This window comes from Eretmochelys imbricata, chromosome 13 (genome assembly GCF_965152235.1).
Source record: "Eretmochelys imbricata isolate rEreImb1 chromosome 13, rEreImb1.hap1, whole genome shotgun sequence".
Classification (NCBI taxonomy): domain Eukaryota; kingdom Metazoa; phylum Chordata; order Testudines; family Cheloniidae; genus Eretmochelys; species Eretmochelys imbricata.
Window position 1 is genome coordinate 37,102,278 of NC_135584.1, and position 14,342 is coordinate 37,116,619.

Sequence of the window (14,342 nt, forward strand, 5' to 3'; positions counted from 1 at the left end):
GTCTATCCCCTGTTCCCTCTGGCTGCAAGTTCTTTCCATTCCCATTCTCCCTTGTAATCCTTTTTAACCCATCCTGTATCCTCCTGGGGCTCATATTTGGTGTAATCTCCATTAACTCCTCCCCTTTTCCTATAGGACTAACCTCTCTTCTCTTCTTCCTTGCCCTGTCACCTTCAGTGACTACCTGCTGAGCCCCTTCCTCATTTTCCAACTCTGCAAACCTATTCTTAAGCTCTATTTCTCCTTCACTAGCCCGTCTTTTCCTCTGCCTAGTTCTTTTAGTCACATGCTTCCACTGACCACTTTCCTCACCCAGTCTCCCCTCAGAATTCCCTAGTCCTGCTTCCATCTGCAAGTCTGAGCTTTTCCCTTCAGATACCTCATGTCTTTGCTCCATAATCTGCTCAAACCCCTTCCTAAACTCTACCAGACTTTCCACCTGCATCTCCAAACCTCGGATCTTTTCCTCCATCAGCTCTATCAGACGGCACTTCATGCAGACAAAACTCTTACCAGGTGCCCCCTCCAGGATCATGTACATACCACAGCTTCCACATCCAGCCATCTTCATTGTGTCTTCTGCTACATGGGTCACTCCCACTGCCACCTCTGTATCTGTCATATCCTTCCCACCTAAATCCTGTTACTCTGGGAAACACAAACCACACCAAAACACCACCACCCACAGCAAAACCAAACCCAACACAAGCACCGCAAGACAAACTCCCCTTTCAAACTCCCACTCAAACTCCCCTGTTTACAGCTCTGTTTGCTAGCTCCTGTGCCGCTGCAGCTGTCTGTGCCGCTGCCTGACTGGCTGCTACCTTTATAGGACCCCTAGTCAGTGAAGCCCCGCCCCCTAATCAGGGCTCAGCTTCTCTCCCAGCACAAAGCCCCTACAAACCTCTACACATACAAATACTACCAATACAAAACCAAGCACACACAAATACCTTCTCCTCCAACAGAACTCCCACTCAAACTCCCCTGTTTACAGCTCTGTTTGCTAGCTCCTGTGCCGCTGCAGCTGTCTGTGCCGCTGCCTGACTGGCTGCTACCTTTATAGGACCCCTAGTCAGTGAAGCCCCGCCCCCTAATCAGGGCTCAGCTTCTCTCCCAGCACAAAGCCCCTACAAACCTCTACACATACAAATACTACCAATACAAAACCAAGCACACACAAATACCTTCTCCTCCAACAGAACTCCCACTCAAACTCCCCTGTTTACAGCTCTGTTTGCTAGCTCCTGTGCCGCTGCAGCTGTCTGTGCCGCTGCCTGACTGGCTGCTACCTTTATAGGACCCCTAGTCAGTGAAGCCCCGCCCCCTAATCAGGGCTCAGCTTCTCTCCCAGCACAAAGCCCCTACAAACCTCTACACATACAAATACTACCAATACAAAACCAAGCACACACAAATACCTTCTCCTCCAACAGAACTCCCACTCAAACTCCCCTGTTTACAGCTCTGTTTGCTAGCTCCTGTGCCGCTGCAGCTGTCTGTGCCGCTGCCTGACTGGCTGCTACCTTTATAGGACCCCTAGTCAGTGAAGCCCCGCCCCCTAATCAGGGCTCAGCTTCTCTCCCAGCACAAAGCCCCTACAAACCTCTACACATACAAATACTACCAATACAAAACCAAGCACACACAAATACCTTCTCCTCCAACAGAACTCCCACTCAAACTCCCCTGTTTACAGCTCTGTTTGCTAGCTCCTGTGCCGCTGCAGCTGTCTGTGCCGCTGCCTGACTGGCTGCTACCTTTATAGGACCCCTAGTCAGTGAAGCCCCGCCCCCTAATCAGGGCTCAGCTTCTCTCCCAGCACAAAGCCCCTACAAACCTCTACACATACAAATACTACCAATACAAAACCAAGCACACACAAATACCTTCTCCTCCAACAGAACTCCCACTCAAACTCCCCTGTTTACAGCTCTGTTTGCTAGCTCCTGTGCCGCTGCAGCTGTCTGTGCCGCTGCCTGACTGGCTGCTACCTTTATAGGACCCCTAGTCAGTGAAGCCCCGCCCCCTAATCAGGGCTCAGCTTCTCTCCCAGCACAAAGCCCCTACAAACCTCTACACATACAAATACTACCAATACAAAACCAAGCACACACAAATACCTTCTCCTCCAACAGAACTCCCACTCAAACTCCCCTGTTTACAGCTCTGTTTGCTAGCTCCTGTGCCGCTGCAGCTGTCTGTGCCGCTGCCTGACTGGCTGCTACCTTTATAGGACCCCTAGTCAGTGAAGCCCCGCCCCCTAATCAGGGCTCAGCTTCTCTCCCAGCACAAAGCCCCTACAAACCTCTACACATACAAATACTACCAATACAAAACCAAGCACACACAAATACCTTCTCCTCCAACAGAACTCCCACTCAAACTCCCCTGTTTACAGCTCTGTTTGCTAGCTCCTGTGCCGCTGCAGCTGTCTGTGCCGCTGCCTGACTGGCTGCTACCTTTATAGGACCCCTAGTCAGTGAAGCCCCGCCCCCTAATCAGGGCTCAGCTTCTCTCCCAGCACAAAGCCCCTACAAACCTCTACACATACAAATACTACCAATACAAAACCAAGCACACACAAATACCTTCTCCTCCAACAGAACTCCCACTCAAACTCCCCTGTTTACAGCTCTGTTTGCTAGCTCCTGTGCCGCTGCAGCTGTCTGTGCCGCTGCCTGACTGGCTGCTACCTTTATAGGACCCCTAGTCAGTGAAGCCCCGCCCCCTAATCAGGGCTCAGCTTCTCTCCCAGCACAAAGCCCCTACAAACCTCTACACATACAAATACTACCAATACAAAACCAAGCACACACAAATACCTTCTCCTCCAACAGAACTCCCACTCAAACTCCCCTGTTTACAGCTCTGTTTGCTAGCTCCTGTGCCGCTGCAGCTGTCTGTGCCGCTGCCTGACTGGCTGCTACCTTTATAGGACCCCTAGTCAGTGAAGCCCCGCCCCCTAATCAGGGCTCAGCTTCTCTCCCAGCACAAAGCCCCTACAAACCTCTACACATACAAATACTACCAATACAAAACCAAGCACACACAAATACCTTCTCCTCCAACAGAACTCCCACTCAAACTCCCCTGTTTACAGCTCTGTTTGCTAGCTCCTGTGCCGCTGCAGCTGTCTGTGCCGCTGCCTGACTGGCTGCTACCTTTATAGGACCCCTAGTCAGTGAAGCCCCGCCCCCTAATCAGGGCTCAGCTTCTCTCCCAGCACAAAGCCCCTACAAACCTCTACACATACAAATACTACCAATACAAAACCAAGCACACACAAATACCTTCTCCTCCAACAGAACTCCCACTCAAACTCCCCTGTTTACAGCTCTGTTTGCTAGCTCCTGTGCCGCTGCAGCTGTCTGTGCCGCTGCCTGACTGGCTGCTACCTTTATAGGACCCCTAGTCAGTGAAGCCCCGCCCCCTAATCAGGGCTCAGCTTCTCTCCCAGCACAAAGCCCCTACAAACCTCTACACATACAAATACTACCAATACAAAACCAAGCACACACAAATACCTTCTCCTCCAACAGAACTCCCACTCAAACTCCCCTGTTTACAGCTCTGTTTGCTAGCTCCTGTGCCGCTGCAGCTGTCTGTGCCGCTGCCTGACTGGCTGCTACCTTTATAGGACCCCTAGTCAGTGAAGCCCCGCCCCCTAATCAGGGCTCAGCTTCTCTCCCAGCACAAAGCCCCTACAAACCTCTACACATACAAATACTACCAATACAAAACCAAGCACACACAAATACCTTCTCCTCCAACAGAACTCCCACTCAAACTCCCCTGTTTACAGCTCTGTTTGCTAGCTCCTGTGCCGCTGCAGCTGTCTGTGCCGCTGCCTGACTGGCTGCTACCTTTATAGGACCCCTAGTCAGTGAAGCCCCGCCCCCTAATCAGGGCTCAGCTTCTCTCCCAGCACAAAGCCCCTACAAACCTCTACACATACAAATACTACCAATACAAAACCAAGCACACACAAATACCTTCTCCTCCAACAGAACTCCCACTCAAACTCCCCTGTTTACAGCTCTGTTTGCTAGCTCCTGTGCCGCTGCAGCTGTCTGTGCCGCTGCCTGACTGGCTGCTACCTTTATAGGACCCCTAGTCAGTGAAGCCCCGCCCCCTAATCAGGGCTCAGCTTCTCTCCCAGCACAAAGCCCCTACAAACCTCTACACATACAAATACTACCAATACAAAACCAAGCACACACAAATACCTTCTCCTCCAACAGAACTCCCACTCAAACTCCCCTGTTTACAGCTCTGTTTGCTAGCTCCTGTGCCGCTGCAGCTGTCTGTGCCGCTGCCTGACTGGCTGCTACCTTTATAGGACCCCTAGTCAGTGAAGCCCCGCCCCCTAATCAGGGCTCAGCTTCTCTCCCAGCACAAAGCCCCTACAAACCTCTACACATACAAATACTACCAATACAAAACCAAGCACACACAAATACCTTCTCCTCCAACAGAACTCCCACTCAAACTCCCCTGTTTACAGCTCTGTTTGCTAGCTCCTGTGCCGCTGCAGCTGTCTGTGCCGCTGCCTGACTGGCTGCTACCTTTATAGGACCCCTAGTCAGTGAAGCCCCGCCCCCTAATCAGGGCTCAGCTTCTCTCCCAGCACAAAGCCCCTACAAACCTCTACACATACAAATACTACCAATACAAAACCAAGCACACACAAATACCTTCTCCTCCAACAGAACTCCCACTCAAACTCCCCTGTTTACAGCTCTGTTTGCTAGCTCCTGTGCCGCTGCAGCTGTCTGTGCCGCTGCCTGACTGGCTGCTACCTTTATAGGACCCCTAGTCAGTGAAGCCCCGCCCCCTAATCAGGGCTCAGCTTCTCTCCCAGCACAAAGCCCCTACAAACCTCTACACATACAAATACTACCAATACAAAACCAAGCACACACAAATACCTTCTCCTCCAACAGAACTCCCACTCAAACTCCCCTGTTTACAGCTCTGTTTGCTAGCTCCTGTGCCGCTGCAGCTGTCTGTGCCGCTGCCTGACTGGCTGCTACCTTTATAGGACCCCTAGTCAGTGAAGCCCCGCCCCCTAATCAGGGCTCAGCTTCTCTCCCAGCACAAAGCCCCTACAAACCTCTACACATACAAATACTACCAATACAAAACCAAGCACACACAAATACCTTCTCCTCCAACAGAACTCCCACTCAAACTCCCCTGTTTACAGCTCTGTTTGCTAGCTCCTGTGCCGCTGCAGCTGTCTGTGCCGCTGCCTGACTGGCTGCTACCTTTATAGGACCCCTAGTCAGTGAAGCCCCGCCCCCTAATCAGGGCTCAGCTTCTCTCCCAGCACAAAGCCCCTACAAACCTCTACACATACAAATACTACCAATACAAAACCAAGCACACACAAATACCTTCTCCTCCAACAGAACTCCCACTCAAACTCCCCTGTTTACAGCTCTGTTTGCTAGCTCCTGTGCCGCTGCAGCTGTCTGTGCCGCTGCCTGACTGGCTGCTACCTTTATAGGACCCCTAGTCAGTGAAGCCCCGCCCCCTAATCAGGGCTCAGCTTCTCTCCCAGCACAAAGCCCCTACAAACCTCTACACATACAAATACTACCAATACAAAACCAAGCACACACAAATACCTTCTCCTCCAACAGAACTCCCACTCAAACTCCCCTGTTTACAGCTCTGTTTGCTAGCTCCTGTGCCGCTGCAGCTGTCTGTGCCGCTGCCTGACTGGCTGCTACCTTTATAGGACCCCTAGTCAGTGAAGCCCCGCCCCCTAATCAGGGCTCAGCTTCTCTCCCAGCACAAAGCCCCTACAAACCTCTACACATACAAATACTACCAATACAAAACCAAGCACACACAAATACCTTCTCCTCCAACAGAACTCCCACTCAAACTCCCCTGTTTACAGCTCTGTTTGCTAGCTCCTGTGCCGCTGCAGCTGTCTGTGCCGCTGCCTGACTGGCTGCTACCTTTATAGGACCCCTAGTCAGTGAAGCCCCGCCCCCTAATCAGGGCTCAGCTTCTCTCCCAGCACAAAGCCCCTACAAACCTCTACACATACAAATACTACCAATACAAAACCAAGCACACACAAATACCTTCTCCTCCAACAGAACTCCCACTCAAACTCCCCTGTTTACAGCTCTGTTTGCTAGCTCCTGTGCCGCTGCAGCTGTCTGTGCCGCTGCCTGACTGGCTGCTACCTTTATAGGACCCCTAGTCAGTGAAGCCCCGCCCCCTAATCAGGGCTCAGCTTCTCTCCCAGCACAAAGCCCCTACAAACCTCTACACATACAAATACTACCAATACAAAACCAAGCACACACAAATACCTTCTCCTCCAACAGAACTCCCACTCAAACTCCCCTGTTTACAGCTCTGTTTGCTAGCTCCTGTGCCGCTGCAGCTGTCTGTGCCGCTGCCTGACTGGCTGCTACCTTTATAGGACCCCTAGTCAGTGAAGCCCCGCCCCCTAATCAGGGCTCAGCTTCTCTCCCAGCACAAAGCCCCTACAAACCTCTACACATACAAATACTACCAATACAAAACCAAGCACACACAAATACCTTCTCCTCCAACAGAACTCCCACTCAAACTCCCCTGTTTACAGCTCTGTTTGCTAGCTCCTGTGCCGCTGCAGCTGTCTGTGCCGCTGCCTGACTGGCTGCTACCTTTATAGGACCCCTAGTCAGTGAAGCCCCGCCCCCTAATCAGGGCTCAGCTTCTCTCCCAGCACAAAGCCCCTACAAACCTCTACACATACAAATACTACCAATACAAAACCAAGCACACACAAATACCTTCTCCTCCAACAGAACTCCCACTCAAACTCCCCTGTTTACAGCTCTGTTTGCTAGCTCCTGTGCCGCTGCAGCTGTCTGTGCCGCTGCCTGACTGGCTGCTACCTTTATAGGACCCCTAGTCAGTGAAGCCCCGCCCCCTAATCAGGGCTCAGCTTCTCTCCCAGCACAAAGCCCCTACAAACCTCTACACATACAAATACTACCAATACAAAACCAAGCACACACAAATACCTTCTCCTCCAACAGAACTCCCACTCAAACTCCCCTGTTTACAGCTCTGTTTGCTAGCTCCTGTGCCGCTGCAGCTGTCTGTGCCGCTGCCTGACTGGCTGCTACCTTTATAGGACCCCTAGTCAGTGAAGCCCCGCCCCCTAATCAGGGCTCAGCTTCTCTCCCAGCACAAAGCCCCTACAAACCTCTACACATACAAATACTACCAATACAAAACCAAGCACACACAAATACCTTCTCCTCCAACAGAACTCCCACTCAAACTCCCCTGTTTACAGCTCTGTTTGCTAGCTCCTGTGCCGCTGCAGCTGTCTGTGCCGCTGCCTGACTGGCTGCTACCTTTATAGGACCCCTAGTCAGTGAAGCCCCGCCCCCTAATCAGGGCTCAGCTTCTCTCCCAGCACAAAGCCCCTACAAACCTCTACACATACAAATACTACCAATACAAAACCAAGCACACACAAATACCTTCTCCTCCAACAGAACTCCCACTCAAACTCCCCTGTTTACAGCTCTGTTTGCTAGCTCCTGTGCCGCTGCAGCTGTCTGTGCCGCTGCCTGACTGGCTGCTACCTTTATAGGACCCCTAGTCAGTGAAGCCCCGCCCCCTAATCAGGGCTCAGCTTCTCTCCCAGCACAAAGCCCCTACAAACCTCTACACATACAAATACTACCAATACAAAACCAAGCACACACAAATACCTTCTCCTCCAACAGAACTCCCACTCAAACTCCCCTGTTTACAGCTCTGTTTGCTAGCTCCTGTGCCGCTGCAGCTGTCTGTGCCGCTGCCTGACTGGCTGCTACCTTTATAGGACCCCTAGTCAGTGAAGCCCCGCCCCCTAATCAGGGCTCAGCTTCTCTCCCAGCACAAAGCCCCTACAAACCTCTACACATACAAATACTACCAATACAAAACCAAGCACACACAAATACCTTCTCCTCCAACAGAACTCCCACTCAAACTCCCCTGTTTACAGCTCTGTTTGCTAGCTCCTGTGCCGCTGCAGCTGTCTGTGCCGCTGCCTGACTGGCTGCTACCTTTATAGGACCCCTAGTCAGTGAAGCCCCGCCCCCTAATCAGGGCTCAGCTTCTCTCCCAGCACAAAGCCCCTACAAACCTCTACACATACAAATACTACCAATACAAAACCAAGCACACACAAATACCTTCTCCTCCAACAGAACTCCCACTCAAACTCCCCTGTTTACAGCTCTGTTTGCTAGCTCCTGTGCCGCTGCAGCTGTCTGTGCCGCTGCCTGACTGGCTGCTACCTTTATAGGACCCCTAGTCAGTGAAGCCCCGCCCCCTAATCAGGGCTCAGCTTCTCTCCCAGCACAAAGCCCCTACAAACCTCTACACATACAAATACTACCAATACAAAACCAAGCACACACAAATACCTTCTCCTCCAACAGAACTCCCACTCAAACTCCCCTGTTTACAGCTCTGTTTGCTAGCTCCTGTGCCGCTGCAGCTGTCTGTGCCGCTGCCTGACTGGCTGCTACCTTTATAGGACCCCTAGTCAGTGAAGCCCCGCCCCCTAATCAGGGCTCAGCTTCTCTCCCAGCACAAAGCCCCTACAAACCTCTACACATACAAATACTACCAATACAAAACCAAGCACACACAAATACCTTCTCCTCCAACAGAACTCCCACTCAAACTCCCCTGTTTACAGCTCTGTTTGCTAGCTCCTGTGCCGCTGCAGCTGTCTGTGCCGCTGCCTGACTGGCTGCTACCTTTATAGGACCCCTAGTCAGTGAAGCCCCGCCCCCTAATCAGGGCTCAGCTTCTCTCCCAGCACAAAGCCCCTACAAACCTCTACACATACAAATACTACCAATACAAAACCAAGCACACACAAATACCTTCTCCTCCAACAGAACTCCCACTCAAACTCCCCTGTTTACAGCTCTGTTTGCTAGCTCCTGTGCCGCTGCAGCTGTCTGTGCCGCTGCCTGACTGGCTGCTACCTTTATAGGACCCCTAGTCAGTGAAGCCCCGCCCCCTAATCAGGGCTCAGCTTCTCTCCCAGCACAAAGCCCCTACAAACCTCTACACATACAAATACTACCAATACAAAACCAAGCACACACAAATACCTTCTCCTCCAACAGAACTCCCACTCAAACTCCCCTGTTTACAGCTCTGTTTGCTAGCTCCTGTGCCGCTGCAGCTGTCTGTGCCGCTGCCTGACTGGCTGCTACCTTTATAGGACCCCTAGTCAGTGAAGCCCCGCCCCCTAATCAGGGCTCAGCTTCTCTCCCAGCACAAAGCCCCTACAAACCTCTACACATACAAATACTACCAATACAAAACCAAGCACACACAAATACCTTCTCCTCCAACAGAACTCCCACTCAAACTCCCCTGTTTACAGCTCTGTTTGCTAGCTCCTGTGCCGCTGCAGCTGTCTGTGCCGCTGCCTGACTGGCTGCTACCTTTATAGGACCCCTAGTCAGTGAAGCCCCGCCCCCTAATCAGGGCTCAGCTTCTCTCCCAGCACAAAGCCCCTACAAACCTCTACACATACAAATACTACCAATACAAAACCAAGCACACACAAATACCTTCTCCTCCAACAGAACTCCCACTCAAACTCCCCTGTTTACAGCTCTGTTTGCTAGCTCCTGTGCCGCTGCAGCTGTCTGTGCCGCTGCCTGACTGGCTGCTACCTTTATAGGACCCCTAGTCAGTGAAGCCCCGCCCCCTAATCAGGGCTCAGCTTCTCTCCCAGCACAAAGCCCCTACAAACCTCTACACATACAAATACTACCAATACAAAACCAAGCACACACAAATACCTTCTCCTCCAACAGAACTCCCACTCAAACTCCCCTGTTTACAGCTCTGTTTGCTAGCTCCTGTGCCGCTGCAGCTGTCTGTGCCGCTGCCTGACTGGCTGCTACCTTTATAGGACCCCTAGTCAGTGAAGCCCCGCCCCCTAATCAGGGCTCAGCTTCTCTCCCAGCACAAAGCCCCTACAAACCTCTACACATACAAATACTACCAATACAAAACCAAGCACACACAAATACCTTCTCCTCCAACAGAACTCCCACTCAAACTCCCCTGTTTACAGCTCTGTTTGCTAGCTCCTGTGCCGCTGCAGCTGTCTGTGCCGCTGCCTGACTGGCTGCTACCTTTATAGGACCCCTAGTCAGTGAAGCCCCGCCCCCTAATCAGGGCTCAGCTTCTCTCCCAGCACAAAGCCCCTACAAACCTCTACACATACAAATACTACCAATACAAAACCAAGCACACACAAATACCTTCTCCTCCAACAGAACTCCCACTCAAACTCCCCTGTTTACAGCTCTGTTTGCTAGCTCCTGTGCCGCTGCAGCTGTCTGTGCCGCTGCCTGACTGGCTGCTACCTTTATAGGACCCCTAGTCAGTGAAGCCCCGCCCCCTAATCAGGGCTCAGCTTCTCTCCCAGCACAAAGCCCCTACAAACCTCTACACATACAAATACTACCAATACAAAACCAAGCACACACAAATACCTTCTCCTCCAACAGAACTCCCACTCAAACTCCCCTGTTTACAGCTCTGTTTGCTAGCTCCTGTGCCGCTGCAGCTGTCTGTGCCGCTGCCTGACTGGCTGCTACCTTTATAGGACCCCTAGTCAGTGAAGCCCCGCCCCCTAATCAGGGCTCAGCTTCTCTCCCAGCACAAAGCCCCTACAAACCTCTACACATACAAATACTACCAATACAAAACCAAGCACACACAAATACCTTCTCCTCCAACAGAACTCCCACTCAAACTCCCCTGTTTACAGCTCTGTTTGCTAGCTCCTGTGCCGCTCCCTCTGAGCCAGCCAGTCCCCCACCCTGGGTCCAGACTGGAGCTGCCACCCCCCAGGGAGACCACATACCACGTTCCTTTCTGCTTGTACCCTGGATAGTCTCTGTAAAGCGCTGAGGAAAATATGCAACGTTCCCTGCTCTGTGGGTCACAGATACAGCTTGTGATACACTAAATGGCTTTTTGCAGCAGCTGCTGTTGGTGTCTGGACTCCTGAGTGTTTCACTGATCATGAGAGGTGGGCTGCCTCTGAGTGAGGGTTTGGGTGTGGGCGTTGTGGGGTGTGAAACTACAGTTAAAGGGGACGTGTGGGGAGAAGGGAGAAGGGCCCCAGTTCAGCCAGGCACTGAGCACATTCCGACATTGCAGCCCATGTGAGTAGCCCCTTTGCATCCAATCAGAATATGCAAGTGCTTAAAGTCAGACACCTGATTATGCAGATTGCTAAATCAGAAGACAAATAGGAGAGAGAGAGAGAGAGGTTGGATAGATAGATAGATAGATAGATAGAGGGGGTGTATGGGGATGGATAGATAGATAGATGCGGTGTATGGGGATGGATAGATCGATAGATCAGGTCTGTCTTCACTGCAGAGCTCACCCAGGCTGAGCCCTAAATTGCTACAGTCCACACACAAACCCCTGGAGGTGCTTTGGACCAGGGCCAGGTGTCCTGACTGGGGTTGTCAGCTAGGACCCAGGTTTTGCTTGATCTCAGGCTCTAACTCACCCACTTTGGAGAGAAAACACAGGCTGGATCACTCAGGGCTGGTGCTTCTCCAATGCCTTCCCACGATTCCCCCCAGGCCTAGTCTACCCTTCCCCCAACTCCCTTCTGCACCAGACGTCACCCCCAGTTTCCTAGTGCCCTGGGTTGGCATTGAGCCCTTCGTTGTGCAGGGTCTGCTCCGTTTCTACCTCGCCCTAGAGCAGAGCTGCCCTCTGGCAAATCCTCTTGCCAACATGCTGCTTCGTGGCCAGAGGCCCCCAGCCTAGCTCAGTGGAAGCACAACGGGGAGATGGACCCCACAGATAAGATCCCCAAGAGGCAAGCAGGGGAGAGGATGGAGCAGGTGGCAATTCAGTGGGGGAGGAGAATAAACAACCTGGAGGGTGCCTATGGCAGGGGAGTTGACACCAACGGCCAACCTGACCCCCAGCCTCAACCTGCTCCTGTGACAGGGATTGAGTCGATGCTGGCACCGCTCGGAGTGTGGAGCCCCGGCTGTGCGGGACAGGCTTTGAGCCCAGAGGTGTTAAGAACGGACCAGGGCAGAGCGGCCGGAGCGGCTGGGACAGACTCCGACTGCCTGCGGGAAAAGCTGGTACCTCCTGGGCCTGCTATCCCACGGGAGACAACCCCAGAGCTCAGGCAAGGGAGGACCCCACTGCTGTGGGGGATGGGATTGTGACATTCCCCAGGCTACAATCTGGACTGTTGGACAGTGTGTTCCCTCAGTTCTGCAACCTAGGGTGTCATTCACACTGCTTCACTCTGAGACCCACCACTCCTGGTCTGCTCACACCCAGCCTCCAGCATGTAAGTCTGATTTGTGTCCATTTATTCTGTTACGTAAGAGACTGTCCAGTTTGACCAATGTACATGGCAGAGGGCCATCAGACGTCAAGAATTATAACATTCAAAAACCTGTCAGTTCCCTTGGGAATCCCAACCCTTAGGCTGCCTCTTCACTAGGGAACCAGCTGGTTTATTTCCCCCAGGGTAAAGGACACGGGCCAAACCCTGGAGCAGACCCAGCGGTTTGTAGCTCTCACCCATGTCACCCTGTTGAGTGACCGTGTATGGGAGATCCTCGTCATTACCTGACCTGCTAAGTCGTGTTAAAACTGCAGCCTGCCCTGTCCTCACTGGGCCTTTCCCATGTGTTAGTTCCCCCTGGGGGGCCACTTCCCATTCCAAACACACCTGTTCCCAGTGTGGACAAGGCCAGTGGGAAGGGAACGCAGTGAAGGCTACGCTGAACGGATTGCAGATCAATCCCCAGCGCTGATCGCCTCTTTCCCACCTTCCCCGCCCCACCCTGCCATGCGGCCTGCTGCGTTTCATTCACTGCTACATTGCCAGCAATGAATAAAAAAAGTTTAAAAAAAAAAGTGATTCTGGGAGTGAGCGATCAACATGAGCCTCGATATCCAGAGCAGCTGCTGTATCTGCCAGGCCCAGGAGGGAATTTACCCCTATAGGGAAAGGTTGGGCTTGTGGTAAATGCACTGGCCTCGGACCTAGGACACTTGGGTTCAGAGATTTCACGCAGCATGTCATACCCCTGGGGGAATTCTGCGCACAACATTTCGAAATTCTGGATATTTTCTTTGTCAAAATAACAAAATAGAATCACACCTGTTTCAATTATTTTGAATGATATTGATATTGATATTTCAATGATTTCAAAATATGTGGCAGTATGTATATCTGTAACAATACAGAGACACACAAATTGTCCCCCAGCAGTAGAGAGTTAAAGCAACCCCTACGACAACCCAGTTCCTGTTTCTCTGCCCCCTCCTGCCCAGAGCCCAGAGCTGGGTATTCCCCCAGCCCAGACAACTGCACCCCCTCCTGCCAAAGCCCAGCTGCGTGGCACCCCCCAGCTCAGACTCCTGCACCCCCTACCCCTGGAGCCCAGCTGTGGGTGCCCCAACCCAGACACCCCCCCTTCCCCCCAGAGCCCAGGAATCCAGAGGGGGAGACAGCCTGATGCTGGGTCCCGGGCTTCTATGGAGTTTCCTGCCTGCTGCTGCCTTCCTCCAGGGCGTGCTGAGAACTGCAGCTGCCGGGAACACCCCAGCTCCCTCCCCTCCCCCGGGCCGTGTCTTCTTTGTGCAAGCGGGGCTCTGCGGGGTCCAGCGCCCCCTTTTGGAGGCCAGCAGCTGTGCAGCCCATTTCGGGGGCGGGGGGGGAGAAAATTCTGTGCAAACGATATTAATTTCTGTGCAAATTCAGCATTGGATAGTGATACAGAATTCCCACAGGAGTAAGAATGAGGATGTGGTGGGTGCCAGTAGGGAATTAGTCCCCTCAGGGCTGGAAGAGACCCTGCCTGCTGGGATAGAGATGCAAAGGGTATTTGAAAGCAGCCTAGCAATCAGCTCTCCTGACTCCAGAGGGTCAACTTCTGGGACAAAAGTGTGACAGGTTTGAAACTATTCTAGTGACAAAAAATCAAACTGCTTCTTACCATCCTCATCTGTCTATCTATCCCCATGTCTATTCATCCATCCCCATCCATCTTTCCATCTCTCTGTCTATTCCCATCTCTCTCTCTCTCTCTCTCTCTCTCTTTCTCTGTATCTGTTTATCTAACCCCCATTCATCTATGTCCCCATCTATCCATTCCCATCCATTTCCATCCATATATCTGTCTATCAATCCCCACCCCCATCCATCTATTCCCACATATCTGTCCATCCCCATTCATCTATCTTTCTATCCCCATCCCCATCTATCTATCAATCCACATCCGTATCTG